The 11,831-nt window shown below is 59.9% G+C and overlaps 1 long non-coding RNA gene across 1 annotated transcript; it reads right to left on the reverse strand.

The window, feature by feature from the left end:
* Positions 1-6,086: 6,086 nt before the first annotated feature.
* LOC144377971 (uncharacterized) lies at positions 6,087-8,936 on the reverse strand. Its single transcript, XR_013439348.1, has 2 exons — positions 8,069-8,936; positions 6,087-7,293 (listed from the first exon to the last, which is right to left on the reverse strand). It is a non-coding gene; the product is annotated as an uncharacterized LOC144377971 (long non-coding RNA).
* Between the last annotated feature and the right edge of the window lie 2,895 nt (positions 8,937-11,831).

Raw genomic sequence — 11,831 nt, forward strand, 5'->3', positions numbered from 1 at the left:
CTTCCAGGACTGCCTCACACACATCTCCTCCCCCAACCCCGCCCTACCCCGTCCTCTGCCCATCCCAGAGCTCCCTGTATCTGGGTCTTGGCTGGCCCGTCCTTCAGCATTAATGTCTGGCCTTCCGAGAGCCACCAGGACATGGCTCAGAGGCAGTCAGGGGTTGGCAGAGGGTTCAGACAGGGAGGTAGGACTGCGCACTGACCCTGGCCCTCTGCAGAGTGTTCCCAGGATGCCTCCTGACCACTCACCTCTTGGTGGGAGCAGACCCTGGCAGGGCTGGTGCAGGCACCGCCCACCCACCCACTCACCCACGCCCCGGGCCTGGGGACAGCCGGCTGGGCTGGATGAGGACAGCACTCGGGCAATTTTCCCCGGGAACAAATGGAGAGAAATTGCTCTAACAGGCGAACAGCCTCTGTTTCAAGCTAATTTCCACATAATAGAATCAAACTACTTCCTTTTCCTCGCCACTGTCTCCTCTGCATAATTTGACAAATTGCAGCCATGATTTGATTCGGGGGCATGAACACAGGCTCGGATTCTTTTCAACCCGAAAAATAGACAAATGGAGGGGGTGGAGGCAACCGGCCACTGCGGCCCCCAGGAGCGGACATGGTGGGACCCTCCGAGGCCTGGGACTCTGAGGCCACAGCCCCCCTCCGGAGGCAGCACCCCACAGGCTGGGCAGGCAGCCAGCAGGCTGGGCGAGCTCCGCATTCCACCACCGCTCCCGCGGGCAAGCCAAGGCCCATCTGGGAAGGGCTTCCATCCAGGGATCTGACGTACAATATGTCCTGTGGGGCTTGCCAGGGGGCTCCTGGCTCGGAGTGGGCGCCTGGCAAGGCCAGCCCCGTGCCCAGCCAACACAGAGTCTTGAGCTTGTGCTGCCGCCTGGGCTGTGCCGGGGAGGAGCTGCTCCGCCAGGGAGAGCAGCTGGTGCTGGGCCCCAGCACAGCAAGGCCGCCAGACCCTCGCTGGGTTCCGGCTCAGCACGTCCAGCCCTGTCCTGTGGCCCCCCTCCCCGAGGCACAGGTCCCGCGGTCCATCCCTGCAACCCCACCGCAGGCCCTTCTCTGCCCTGAGGCCCACCTGGGCAATGTCATGGGAGGGCCTCCGGCCTCCCCCCACAGGACTGCACACTGACCCTGGCCCAGCACGGGTGGGCGTGCCGAGTGGTGTGTGCAGCAGGGTGGGGCACTGAGACCCCAATCAGGGGGGGCCGGGATGGTCCCAGCCTGCCGGGCTGCTACGTAATCGAGGAGCAAGAGGAAGACAGGTGTCACACTGTCACACGAGGATGGCTTCCACCCCTTAGAAGGTGGCTCGGAAGTGAAAGCAATGTTTTCTAAACATATTCATTTTTAAATCACACAAATACCCTTAACAGGCTGAACAGGCTCAGTGTGTCAGGTGGGGTGCCCCCTGCCTTCCCCAGCCGCCCAGTGCTGGCCTTCCCCAGGAGAGTGACCCTGTGGAGGGGGGTACCCTGCACCAGTTGGAGAGTTAGGGCAGGTCCCATCTGTCCCTGACCCTACCAGGCGCTTGCCCTCAGCACCCACGTTCCCATAGAGAAGCCAGACCCCTAACTCAGGAAGCCTTCTGTCCCAGTGTCCCCTGGTGGGGACCCACCACTGGCTGCGCACACAGGCCCTGGACAGGACGGCTGACTGCTGTCAGGACAAGCCCCACTCCCCTGCTCCAGAGCTGCTCCACAGCAGCCCCCAGGCTGCCTGCACCCCTCCCTGCCAAGTGCACCGTGCAGGGACAAAGTGCAGGCAGCTCTGACCACTGACTTCACAGGCCAGGGATACCCAAGGAACGACGGGTCCATTCCAGCCACGGGGCCTCAGGGGACCACATGACCGACTGGAAGCTCGAGGTGCCAAGGGAGAAAGATCAGAAGAAACCAGAAGACAGACTGGGGTGCCCATGAGCCCCAGAAGGAGGCCCCAGGACGGGCAGGCAGCATGTGGCTGGCACCTGGGCTGAGCTGGACCTGGGGCCGTGGACACCGGACAGAGGGCAGGGCTCTGTGTGGTCAGTGGTCAGTGTGGGAAGAAGAACTGGGGCAGGGAACCCCGAGGTGTGGGCCCACAGGCCCACGGTGTGGAGGAGCCACCCAGAGATGCCCTTGGGGTGGAAGGCAGCCTGGAGCTGGCCTGGGCCCAGGGGTGCCATCAGCACTGACTGAGCTTCCAGACAGGACAGGCAGCACTGGGGACGCGGCTCTGTCACCAGAACATCTACTGTGTCTCAAAGCAAAATAAACCTGTGGTCCAGTTTGTGCTGAGAGGAGTCTGCCCCTCAGGGCAGCTGAGGGAAGCAGGCCCCGGGCAGCATCCAGAGTCAGCCAGTCCTGAGCACAGCACGGCCCACCTGTCCTCCACATCCTCAGCAGAGGGCAGGAGCTGTGTCACAGCAGGCTCTCCTGGGCACACCAGAGTCCAAGGGAGCACAGGCCCAGCCAGAGATGAGGGATAGAATGCTCTGGAAGGGCCCATGCAGCTGCATAGGACTTGGGGACGGACAGGGCAAGGATGTGGCCTGAGTTGGAGGCGGCAGATGTCTTGGGGAAGCAGGGGGAAGGGGTCTGGTTGCCTGGGGACACTGCAGGACCCGGGGCATTGAGTATGGAGGAGAAGGTGACCCTGACTCAGGATCGGCTGACCCAGGCAGGTCAATGCCCATTTCTATCCAAGAGACCCCTGCTGACAGCAGCAGTGTCCTTGGGCTCTCTGTAGCCCCAGGAGGTCGGGTCTGGGGGTTCAGGCCCAAATAGCCACCAAGGTGTGGGAACCACATGACCGTCTGGAAGCTCCAGGTGCAAGGGAGAAAGCTCTCATCAGATCACGGTCCCTCCTGGCTTCTGACCCTGTTCCTGCCAGGCGCACAGAGGCTGGTGGGCACCTCTGTGGGGCAGGGCCTCAGCTCTGAGGGTCCCTGAGGGTCCTGCTCTCCAGGTGCTTAAAGAGGACTCAAAACAGCAAATCAAGGCATCTGGAAGACCTGCCTGGCAGGAGCCGCACCCGCGAGTCTTCACTTTAAGGCCAGGTGGAGGGTGGCCGGCAGCAGACAAGGGGTTAACTCAGTCATGTGGTAGCTGGTGACAGCCTCACAAATGATTTATTGATTTTTTTAAATAACAATATGTCACATTCTCTGCTGCGGGTATAGACCAATTATGTGTGTGGCCAACTGGATGGGAGCCGCTGGCTGATGCCAGATGCCACCTCGGCTCTGACGCCAAGTGGGAACCGCGCTACCGTGGTGACGCGCTGCGACCTGACACTTCTCGCATGCGTCCACACGCACACCCCACAGGAATGCACATGGTCTCTGTGAACACAGCTCTGTGCCAGGCACTCAGCAGGGGTACAGCGGGGACTGCAAGGCAATCAGCCTCGTCACTGTCCTTGCCAAACTTGGGCTGCAGCCTGGCCCTGCAGGCTCTACTTCAGGGGGTCCAGCAGGCGTCCACCGTCAGACACGTGGCATGCGTGTGGCTGGAGGCTGGGCAGGGTTGCCCCACGGAGACATTTAGGTGAGGACTCAAGGGACGAGCTCAAGTCAGCGGGGAGGGCAGAGGGTTCAGCCTGGGCATCCAGACGTCGAGGAGGAGACTGAGACAGGACGGAGCCTGCAAAGCCACAGGAAGATGCTGGGGGTGTGAGGCCAAGGGACAGGGTGAGGGGCTGGGGAAGGGTCCCAGGGCTGGACCACCCAGATCATGTGGTCTCGAGAACCCCTGGAGGCAGTGGGCAAGAGACTATACCAAGGGGGCAATTCCGAAGCCCTGCCTGGCCCAGGTGTCTGTCAGAGTGAGCGCACGAGGTCCAGCCGTGCTCCAGGACATTGTGTGGCCTCCGAGGGAGGAAGACTGACCCACGCCCAGCAGGCCGAGACGTAGTGCTGTGGACGGGAGCCCGAGACAGAGGGCCACCTGTCATGCGATCCCACCCAGAGCATCAGCATGGCAAACCCACCAACAGGAAGACTGGGGTGTGGGACGCGTCTGTGCTGTTGCCCAGATCAGGAGGGGGCCCAACACCAGTGCTCGCACTCAGGACGAGCAGAGGCCTGCGGACTCACCTCCAGGAGGAGGAGCCACCAGGACGTTGGGTTGTGGCCGTCCCCTGGCCGCAGTGCAAGAGGCTTCAAGGAGCTGCGTGGAACAGGGAAGCCAGGTGACGGCTCCAGCCCTGGGCCAGGGGACCCAGGACAGATGGTCCTGTGAGAGGGTCAGTGGGCGAGGAATGGGTGGGAGTGGTGTGTTTCAGGAAGAGAAGGTGCCAGGGCCGTCCGGGGAGGCTGGAGGGGAAGGCCCATTTTCTGGTGTGGGCTCCTGTGCGTACAGTGAACAGCGCGGCCCTGGCAGGCGGGATAAGCCTGGCAGGAGAGAGGGGCTCCTGCAGGGTGCTGGCGAAGGGGCTCCTGGGCGAGGGGTGGTCGGGGTGCAGTTCACAGGGGTGTGGCATTCGGGGGGAGGTGTGAGCTGGAGCTGGCAGTGGGGGGGGGGGGCACATGGAAGCTGAGAAGTGGAGCTCCCTGGGGGGAGGATGGAACAAGCAGAGAGGTGGGTCGAGGTGCCCAAGACCTCCCTGCCCGGGGGCTGGAGGAGCACCGCGCCTGCGCCTGCAGGACCAGCCACAGCCGTCCTGGGAGCCCCAGGAGGGGCTGTCTTAAACCAGGTGCCCAGCATAGACTAGCACTGAGCTGGGACTCTGTAAGAGGCCCACATTAGGCCTGGGCCCCTTGGCAAGTGGGCACAGAAGGGGACAGAGGCTTGGCGCCTACCGGAGCAGTGCGTGGAGGATTTGAGAAGGGCAGGTGGAGGTGCCTGCTCTTGACTGAAGCTGGGGGCAGAGGCAGGTTTGTCTCATAAAAACGCCCCGGGCTCCTTCGAAGGAAGCAAGACAGAGGTGACCCCTCAGGACCTTCCCCAGCACAGAAGGGCCCAGCCCCTCCCTCCCTCCCTCTCCGGCTCTCATCCCCATGGTGAGCGAGTCGTCAGGGCCTGGAAGCAGTTCCCACATTCCTGTGACAGTCCACACCGGCTCTGTCTCGCCACCCACGTGGCTGTCGCGTGTCTGCAGAATCTCAGAGTCCCCGTGGGAACTTTGAAGGCCACATCCTGTTTACACAGAACGCTCCTCTGGAACCTACCACCTTCCCTTAGCAGGACCGGCCCTGCGAGCTGTTTGCAGGACAGGTTATGCCACGGAGACGCTGCTCCTGGGTCCAGGGGCTGAGCCCTGACCCTTCAGATAGACAGGTCAGCCTCCACTCCTTCATGCAGGTCTCTGCTGGACAAGGGAAGCAAGGTCCCCGTGAGTCCTGCGGGGCCTCCTGGACCTCCACAGTCCCCGTGGCCACAGCTCTTGCAGCTCATTCCAGGCCGTCTGCTGTCCCTTCAGTCGGGACCCTCCATGCCCTGCCTGTGGCTCCCCGGCTCCCTTGGCCTGCCAGCTCCTGGGGTCCCCGCCTGAGGCGGTGGAAACCTCTGGCTCCTACACACACATCTTCCCTGGAATAGAGAGGAGGGGGTCTGACCTTTTCAGACTGCCCAGGCTCCAGCCAGGGGCTGGGGACAAGAGATGCGTCTGTTCCAGGCCACCTCCAGAGGTGAACAGGGGCGGTGCCTGTGTCGGGGAGGACAGGAGGAGGCTCTGAGGAGCTTCCTGCCTCAGCTGGCCCCCAGGAAGTCTTCCTGGGGGAGAAAGCATGTAGAGACAGAGCTCTGGTAACTAGAGATCTTCATGGGCTGCTGGAGGCCCTGCCCCCTGGGGAGACCTGCCCATCACCTATCATTCATTCACCAGTCCTTCCTGCGGCTCGCTGGCCAGGCCCCAGGTTCCTTCAGGCACCGTGATAGTTGTTTTGCAAAATGCCAGCCAACATCCGAATACAAGCTGGGAACCACCAGTACCCAGACAACAGCAAGCCATAGCTGGAGTTGCAACCCTGGTGTCAAGGAAACCAGGCACCAGGGAATGAGTATAATCCCTGCCAGTCTGCATGCCACCCACCACTCTGGGCTCCGTTCTGCCACATTCCAAAGGGGACAGACGAGGCAAGACACCAGATAGGAACAGGAAACAGTTTTATTTGGCTGCAGCCAGGTTCAGAGGGCACGGCTTTTGCTGTAATCAATCAATCCCCTGAACCCCGAGTTCAGGGAGTTTCAGAGTTTATACCCAGTGGGTAAGGGGAGGGGCTCAGAAGTTCACAGTCTGCAGAAGTTCACATAAAAGCAGCTTTTTCTCTCACTGCTCTGAGCAAGTTAACCCTTCAAGGACCACATCTGAGAAGGGGAGAGCTTCTTCTTCTCCCCTTTCTCTCCTCCCTGCCAGCTGTTACCATGGAGTCCAGTTAGTAACTTCTCTTATCTTAGGAATGTAGACAGCTCTGTGAAGCCCAGCTCAAGGCCAGAGGCCTGGTTAAAAGAATCTGTTTTTCTTATCACACCCTGTATTTGCAAGCACACTTGGATGAACTACCACACGTGTTATTATTTATATGAGATAGTCCATAGTGTTTGTGAAAAACCAGTCAAGGGGCATCCAGCACCTGGAGTGCTGATGTCTTCCAGGTAAGGTAGAGCCACAGGAAGTAGGAAGTTTCCCTATATTGAACTCCTTTGTAGAGATTCTTGTGCTGATGGTCCTAAGGTCAGTTGTAGTGAACATTTCTGGAGAGGATTCATGAAGACGTTCTGTGGAGGGGTGGTGCCACTGCATTCCCAGATCCACCAGACCAAAGGGCCTCAGGGTCTCCTCCAGGAAGTGGGCCTCCATCTCCCCTCTGTCCCGGGAGGACGGGCTTCCTGCCTCCAGGGGCCCTGGCTCTTTGGCTCCAGAGCATGGCAGAGATGGCATGGCTGAGCTCAGGGATATGCCTGTGGATCATCTCCGTGCCACCACCAGGAACTGGAGTCCAAACGCTCCTGCCCGTGAACTGCACTGCAGCGTCACCAATGCCTCAGGGAGACACACACGACACACAGTCAGGAGGCAAGGGACAGAAGCCCGGGCTCCAACGGGAGCTGCTGGAGAGGCGCTGGGTGGATGGTCTCGCTGGGCGTGCCTGGCCCATGCCCCGTGCTCTGGCCGGAGCAGCTGGAGGCTGCCCTGGGTTGCACACCCCAGAGCACATGATCTCCTGATCACCGGGCTGGAGGTCTGAGGGACATTCTGCAATCTAAGGAGAGGAGCAAAGCCAGGGACAACCCAGGCAGCTCCTCCTGACCTTGGACGTCATGTGGCCAGCAGATCCTGAACTTAGTCTTGAGAACTGTGAGCAAGAACGTGGAAAAACTGGTCAGTCCAAGGCCTCCAGACAGCTGCCCCACAGTGTGCATGGGATCTCTGTGCATTCTTCAGCTTGTGTGTGTGTGTGTGTGAACCTAATCCATCTAATGAAGCTCTTAGGGCAGCAGGACGCACAACTTGCCAGCGGCCCATCCCCCCATGTCTGAGATTGCTCCCGTCTTCCTCTGGGCTGTGGCACATTGGGACGAGGGTCTGGCTGTCACACATGGCACTGGGTGTTCATGAGGAGCCCAGCCTGGAAGCCACCCTGTACCCGGACAGGAGGCCCAGAGTCTCTCCACCCCGCCCAGTCCTCTGGCACATGTGGACTCTGGACCCTTGTCTGCCCCCACCCTGCCACCACTGCCAGGCAGGCCTTCCCCTGCCCACAGGGGCAGCTGGTCCCCTGGGAACCTACTTGGCTTCCCAGTGACTGGCCCAGGCTGCAGAGGCATTTGCAAGAGGACAGATGGACCCACCAAGCCCACTCACCCTCCTTGGCCACAGGACGCTGCCCCTCTGCCTGAAGGGTTGGACACCATCATAAGGTACCACACACCTGGTGCCTGCACACGGCCCTTGGCCAGCTCTGCTCTCCTCCCCTGCCTCTTCAGGTGGCCCTGGGGAGGCTCTGGAGGACCTGCTGCCCCTGCAGAAGACTCTGGGGTCCCAGAGCCAGAGACTCACCAGGCTGGTGACAGTGGGGGCCAGAGTCCCCCATCCCACCCTCCCCACCATCTCCCCCTGCAGCCACTCACTCTCTGTGGCAGTTGGGAGGTGGGTGGCCCTGAGCCTGGGGGCTTCTGCCCCCTGGCTGGGCTCTCTACTCAGCCCTCCTAGACAGGCCTCTCCCGGGCTCTCCTGGTGACCAGCTCGGGGAGTCTCCCAGCTAGGAGGATCGGCTGGCAGGGAGCTGTTCCTAGAACGCAAGCAGACTGTGCACCCACGTCAGCCACAAAAACACTCAAAGAGCTCCAAGCTGTCGGCTCAGACGGCTGAGTTCACCAGAAAACAAACAAATACAGGCTTGAAAGGCCGCCCACGTACCTCCTCAGAGCCAAGCCAGGCTGCCATGGGGTGTGGCGCCACTCTGCGGGCTCCTGGGTGGCAGGGCTGGCACCTCGGGTGGGGGGCTCTGCCCCACCAAGCAACCTGGACCTGGGCTCCTGCCCACCCCACCTGCCTTCACAGCAGATACTCAGCCGTGGCTCTGGGACCCAGGATAGCCACCTAGAGGAGCCCACGCCCAAGCCAGGGCTGCTCTGGGCGCTTCCCAAGGGTTCTGTGCAGGAGCCCAGGTGCCCGCTGGTGGAACTGTGCATGCTGGGAAGCCAGCCCTGCTCCCCCCAGGGCAGGGGCTGCTCAGCCCATCACTCTTCCCCCAGAACCAAGAGAAGCAGAGCAAGTCCACTCAGACCTGGGCAGGGGCTCTGCAGCAGCTCTACTCCTTGTCACCAAAGAGGAGCCACCCACAGGACCCCTGGGACTATCCTGCAGGCAGGGGGCATCAGCAGGGCTAGAGGCAGGCCCATACACAGTCTGGCCTCGGGAGCAGGACGAGAGCCCAAGGCCCCGCGCAGGGCAGCCAGCCTACGTGGCAGCTCGTGGGTGTGAAACGCTAGAGAAAAGCAGGGTTTCCAGCAGCGCGTCCAGTGTGTACAGGCCACACGGCGCCCACCAACTCCTGCGTGAAAGCATGGAAATGAGGACGTGTTCAGATTTGCTTGCCATCGTGTAAAGGAACTCCTGAGGACATTTAAGAGCTTCACCACAGTGGCCATCAGCTGGCCACCCAGGGACCGTCACCTGGAAACACCCCTCCACCAGCCATGGTCAACTTCCCACCCTCCCTAGGACAGACGCAGCGAGAAGGCTTTTGAGAGGCCACAGGAGCCTGCCGTCATCACACCACAGATGGCCACTCCTACTACAGATAGGTCATCTCTAAGCAGAAAGTAGCCCCACCTGTGCATAAATGCTCAAAAAATGAAAGAAGAGATATAAGACTGATGACGGACCTCCTCCACCAGAGGATGACCCCGGAAATTCGAGGGGGATTCAGACAAAAGCGTTTCTATCCATCCTGGTCCCCAAGGAGGAAAGAGACTTCCAAAGAGATTAGGAGATTACAGAAGCTGTGAGTCCGAGAGCCCTGGAGGAGGCGGACTGGAGAAGGCGGTCGGAGGCGTCACCACCCCAACAGGGAGAACTAGAACTCGCCTGGGGTCGCTGTGTGTGGGGAACACACACCAGGCAGGTGGATACAAGTGCGGTGCAGAAATCGGTGCTAGGTGCAGCCCTCGGACCAAGGAGACCTCACCCGGGCTCGACGGAGGCTCCGGGAAAGGAAAGCCGAGCCCGAGGCCGGGAGATGGCACAGGGCTCTAACAGAATGCGTGGCCTTGAGCTGCCTCCGCAGTCCCCAGAGCGCGAACCCTGTGGGCTGGTACAGCTGCAGGCTGCTCCCAACTTTGAGGGCACAGAAATGGACCTCGGGACACCTGCTGTTATGTTCCAAGAGAAAAAACCACTGGGACCCAAGATGTCATATCCAATAGGCCTGCCTCGAAGTATAAAGCTCCCCCATGCACCCAGCGCACAGGGAAAAGGACCGGGCTCCGCTGGCCTGGGCTCCCACTGTCCCCCACCAGTGTTCCCAGCGCCCTCTGCTGCTCTCATGACCGCTCTGGCCTCCCAGGGGAAGGAGCTACCAGGACATTGTGAGGCCAGGGGACCAAACAGGAATGTGGCTGGAGGACTGGATGGAAGTGTCCACAGGAATGGGTGACATCCACGCGCGCCCCCACTGCAAATCCCTGTCCTCAGAACAGAAGTGACAGAGCAGACGGCGGACACCCGAGGACCTGGGAGAGGGGAATAGGCAGCTCCTTGCATTAGTCTTGTTTTTGTGACTTTTTGTCAATTTTGAAATTCTTTCCAAATTTTAAGAAAAGGGGAAGCCAAGGGCTCCAGGTCAGACAACCAATGTGACAAAACCTGTGACAACCAGCAGTGACAAAACCCAAGCCACCCAGGATGATACGCAAACAGGCCTCCAGATGCAGAAACTGCAAAAGCCTGGAACACACGCCAGAGTCACCAAGGGTCAAGCTGGGTCAAGTGACAGTAGAAAGCACTGAGTGAGGAACTTGCAAGTCGAAGCTGTGGATACGGAAGAGACGTCAACAGGTGGTGTTATTCGAGTTGCAGGGAGGGGTCGGGAACCAAAGATAACTTCTGAGCTTGGGACATCTGGTTTCAGAAGGCACAGGAGCCAGGGCCACCAGGCTTCAGCAGGGTCCCCGGCCCCCTCCCACAGGAGGTGGGACTTTTCGTCACCGTGGTTGTCCTTGCTGAATTCCAGCATGAAGGGCAGTGGTCTTCCTGAGCAGCGATTCTGAGTCCTCTCCGTCCTTACCTCCCTGTGTCCATCTTTCCAGTTCTGTGGGGCCACACGCAGAATGTCCCCCACGATATCAAACGGGGTTGGTGACCCACAGGGTGAGCGCGGGGCGCGTCCGTGAACCCCTCTTGGTTTCCTGTGTTACTTTATTTTTACGTGGGGACAGCAAACCCTGCTGAGGTTTGCCGCGTCTCCAGAGCTTCTCCGGCACACCCTGGGGGGCCGCCTGCTGAGGCTGCAGGGCTCCCCACGCCCCCGAGCTGCTCCAGGCCTCCTGCCCTCCGTCCTGTGGCTTCCCCCTGGAAGAAAAGTCAGGTGTGGGCTTTTGCAACTGGGATGACTGCAGCTGACGAGGGACGGCCTCAGCCACGTGGGAGATGAGAGGCTGTCCTTCCTGAGCACTGGCGTTCCTGACAGAGCTTTGAGGGCTTCTATAACGATGGTCGTAAAGTCTTCACGTTCACGCACAGGGACTTCTCGGGCACCGTGAGGGCCGCTGCCCACTCACAGGGTCCACCGCCTGCCGCGAGCATCTCGCACATTTTTTAAAGCAGACTTTATACTTTGAATGGTTTTTAGATTGACAACAATTGAGAGGGCAGTACAGAGTCCCCGTGGGACGTCCAGGTCTCCCTATCCTGAAAGTTTTACAAATAGTCTTGTATGTTTATCCGGATGAATGAACCAGAACTGATACATCAGCACAAGTAAAGTTCCGTACTTCATTCAGACTTCTTCCCTGCTGTCTTTAGTCCCAGGGACCTACCAGGACCCAAGACCTAAAATAAATAACCACAGGTCTAACGTGGTGTGAGTGACACAGGTCTAAGGTGGTGTGAGTGACCACGGGTCAATGATGGTGTGAGTGACACAGGTCTAACGTGGTGTGAGTGCCACAGGTCTAAGGTGGTATGAGTGACCACGGGTCTAAGGTGGTGTGAGTGCCACAGGTCTATGGTGGTGTGTGAGTGACCACGGGTCTAAGGTGGTGTGAGTGACACAGGTCTAAGGTGGTGTGAGTGACACAGGTCTAAGGTGGTGTGAGTGACACAGGTCTATGGTGGTGTGAGTGACACAGGTCTAAGGTGGTGTGAGTGACACAGGTCTATGGTGGTGTG

Source organism: Ictidomys tridecemlineatus, chromosome 5 (genome assembly GCF_052094955.1).
Source record: "Ictidomys tridecemlineatus isolate mIctTri1 chromosome 5, mIctTri1.hap1, whole genome shotgun sequence".
Lineage (NCBI taxonomy): Eukaryota > Metazoa > Chordata > Mammalia > Rodentia > Sciuridae > Ictidomys > Ictidomys tridecemlineatus.